This window comes from Oryctolagus cuniculus, chromosome 10 (assembly GCF_051225735.1).
Source record: "Oryctolagus cuniculus isolate XC-2025 breed Fujian yellow rabbit chromosome 10, ASM5122573v1, whole genome shotgun sequence".
NCBI lineage: Eukaryota > Metazoa > Chordata > Mammalia > Lagomorpha > Leporidae > Oryctolagus > Oryctolagus cuniculus.
In genome coordinates, this window is record NC_142876.1 from 92,149,321 (window position 1) to 92,153,102 (window position 3,782).

The 3,782-nt window shown below is 38.2% G+C and overlaps 1 pseudogene; it reads left to right on the top strand.

Moving 5' to 3' along the window:
• Positions 1-1,953: 1,953 nt before the first annotated feature.
• LOC103349243 (protein kintoun pseudogene) lies at positions 1,954-2,871 on the top strand (annotated as a pseudogene).
• Positions 2,872-3,782: the final 911 nt, after the last annotated feature.

Sequence of the window (3,782 nt, forward strand, 5' to 3'; positions counted from 1 at the left end):
CATGGTGAGCCAGGAAGCAGTGAGAAAGAGCCCAACTCAGCTTTATAACTAACCCTCTGGTGAGAACTACATTCCACGGATATACTCCCGATGACCCGAGGTTCTCCAATAAAGCCCATCTTCCAAATATCATAATTGGATTAAGTTTCCACACTTCTTCATACCATTACCTTATGACCTCAAGGAATAAATACCTTCATGTCTTTGGCAGTCATATCCAATTCAAACCATAGCACCTTATCTGATCAGTACACACTGGTATGTCAAAATATCACTCTGTGCCCCATAAATTCGTACATTACATGTTTAAAAAGTTACATTACATTTTTAAAAAGTACATTAGATTTTTTAAAAGTTTAAAAACAGAAAAAGAAAAGAAAGAATCTTAGTTCATAGAAAAAGCTATTAACTAGCCATTTGTAATCAGCTTTGGAAGATTACAGAAATAGCTAGAGGATTGGAAATTAGATTATCCATGTAGGAGAAATTAGGATATTATGCAAATATGAGTCACTTACAACTCTAAATATTTCTATTAAACTGCTACCAAAATGATATGGTTCAAAGACAGTCATTTGGCCCAGTGATTAAGCTGCCTCTTGAGATGCCCACATTCCATACCAGGGTTAGATTCAGGTCCTGGTTCTTCACCCAATTCCAGCTTCTTGATAATGCAGCCCTTGGGAGACTCAAACCTGGCTAACTGGGGTGAGATGATATCACTCGAGAGTGAAAAAGTAGAAGGTATCTCTCTCCCTCTCTCTCTCTTTCTCTTTCCTTTCCAAATAAAATAAATACATGAAAAAATGTATGTGGGACAAAAATTAGTTAACCTATTTTATTTATTAAAAATAGTGATTATGATAATACTGCTTGACTGAAAGCAAATACTGTAAAAAACAGAAAATGGAACCAATAATACCAACATCTTACTTTCTATTCCATTTATGTGATGCAATGTGAAAAAAATGAGTGGTTATATTTAATGTGAGAAAGCCCATGAAAACTTTAGCAAATGGAAATAGAAAGAAAACATTAAAAAATAGTGGCAGAAATCAATAATATGCAAAACAATTTTAGTAGAGAGAAGATTGACAGAGAAAAAAGTTGTTCTCTAAGAAAAAAATAAAATTGGTAATCTCTTAGAAAGTCTAATCAAGTGAAAGATGACTGAAGATCCTAAAATCATTAAACAGATAAGTTATTACAAACAAGTTTATGCCAATAATTTTGAAAATTTATATTAAATATGCACATTTATAAGTTATAAAAATGACAAACTGCATAAAATATCTGAATAGCCTATATATACATAAATATATGCATTTTCTGATACACATATGAGGAATTGAGTCATAGAACACAAGAATAATTCTCAATTTAATGCCAAATCACAATTTTGAAATTACAAGAAATGAAACCAAAGACCAATATCAGGACGCGACCCGCGCCTCAGAGGAAGAGGAGGAGGCGGGACCGGCCGGGGGTCTCGCGGGGGACGGAGCCCCGGATTCCGGCCGAGCCGCGGCCGTTAGGGTCCCCGCCGCAGGTGCCCCCGAGGTGGCACCTCCGCCGGCTGGCGCTGGAGAGGAGCGGGACTTTGACGGGGTCGCGGGGTCGCCGCCGCCTCCTGGGGACAGGGACAGAGACCCCTCTGGTCCCTCAGCGCTGGGCCTCCACGGGCAGCCTCCCACCGGAGGAGGGGGCGTGCGCCGGCCGGGCTCGGGCCGCGAGCCCGGGGACCGGGCCATGGGCGGTGGTCCCTGCCCCGAGAGGAGGGGACCTGTGTGTCCCCCCTTGCAGTGTAACCAGGATGAGGAAACCCTGACCCTGCTCATTGGCGTGCCGCGCATCCAGCCGCAAAGCCTTCGAGGGGACGTGAGCCCCCTTGGGTACCACGTGTGCTTCTCCGCGCAGGACTCGGCTTACTCCTTCCTTTGCAGTTTGCGCCCGAGAATAAGCTGAGCACCAGAGAGCCCGTGATTAGCATTTCCTCAGACAATGCCGTGATAGAACTGGCCAAATCTCCGGGGAGCTATGGACATTGGAAGCAGTGGTTTTACAGCTTAAACGACGCATCTTTGGAGGAAAGGTTGTTTGTCAACGAAGAAAATGTTGATGAGTTTCTTGAAGAGGTTCTGAGCTGTCCAGTGAGACAGACAGTGCCACCAAACCCACCGTTAATTGAAGTCCTTCAAGTTAATGATAAAAAGATTCAAATTCATGCAGAGGTACAAGAATCTAGTAACTCTGATAAGCTTCAAGGAAAGGAAGACAAAGTCAATGAAGGAAGTCATCTAACTGAAAAGGAAAATGTAGACCATCTTATCACTCGTACAACTGATTCTGACTCATCAATAGCAGCTAAAGCACTAGAAATAGATAGTTGTGGTTCAACTGCAACTGAACAGGAGTCTCTCAATGCTTCTCAGATGCTATTTGAAAAATCTCAGAAACCTGAGTCAAAAATGGAACCTCAAGTTTTCAAAGAAATGAGTGCTACTTACTCAGCTGAAGAAAAAGACACTTCAAAAGAATCAGTACTAAATGAAGAGAAAGAATTCCGTGGAGATCATCTATCTTCATTACTGACCACAACAGCAGTTCACAATATACCAGATTTTGACAGCCTAAAATAAACCAATATGCAGGATGGTAGTGTGCAGATTATTAAAGATCATGTGACTCACTGTGCATTCAGTTTTCAGAATTCCTTGCTATATGACTTGGACTAATTATATATAATTTTGGGATTTGAACGTTAAGAGTAAAAAAATCTGGGGATCTTTTAAGTTTTTGTTAATCATTAAAACCAAAGATATTCAACAAAATATAAAATTAAAACTTTTACTCTGATGGAGAAAAAAAAAACAATATCAGCCATAAATGTAAACACACAGCAAAACAAATTAAAAAATCTTAAAATGTTAGTCAACTAAACCAATGATATATCAAGGAAAAAGACACTGTGATCAAATTGGCTTTATCCAGTAATTAAAGTTGATCCAATATTTGAAGACCAGTCAATAAAATTCATGACCTTAATAATGGAAAAGGAGAGAAATAACAGTCATCTCAGTAGAGCTACAGGAAGATACTCATGTAAGAATAGATAAAAGGCCAATGTATTGAAACGAAGAGTCCAGAAAACAAACCATATCATTAACTCTGGTCTTATGACAAAGGTTGGCATTGAAGTATAATGGGTAAAACTGATACTTTCAATAATTGCTATGTCAATTGACTAGTCATTAAAAGAGTTTCAACACGCACCACTAATCAAATTCGTTCCATATACAAAATTCAATTCCATGTAGATCTAAATGGAAAAGTGAAAATGTAAAAGTATTGAAAATAACACATGCGAATATTCTCAGGAATATTGGACAAACAATGATTTATCAAATTAAACAGAACACAAAAGCACTAGCCATTGAGGAAATACATGATTAATTATGCTATAATAAAATTATTTCCATTTATCAAGAGGCATCATTAAGAATTAAAAAACAAGCCATTAAATGGGAATATTTTGTGGAATACAGGTATTCCAGAAAGGCTTTCCAATAGAATAAGGGGCTCTTATAAATCAATAAGAAAAACCAAAAGACAATCCAGTAGAAAAACAGGTAAATGATACTTCACAAAACAGAATATCCAAATGCCGATGCACTTACTAAAACATGTTAAACATCATTAATCATCAAGAAAACACAAATGAAATTAAAACCACAATGATATACCACCACAAACCCATTGCAATAGCTAAAGAAAAAAACAGA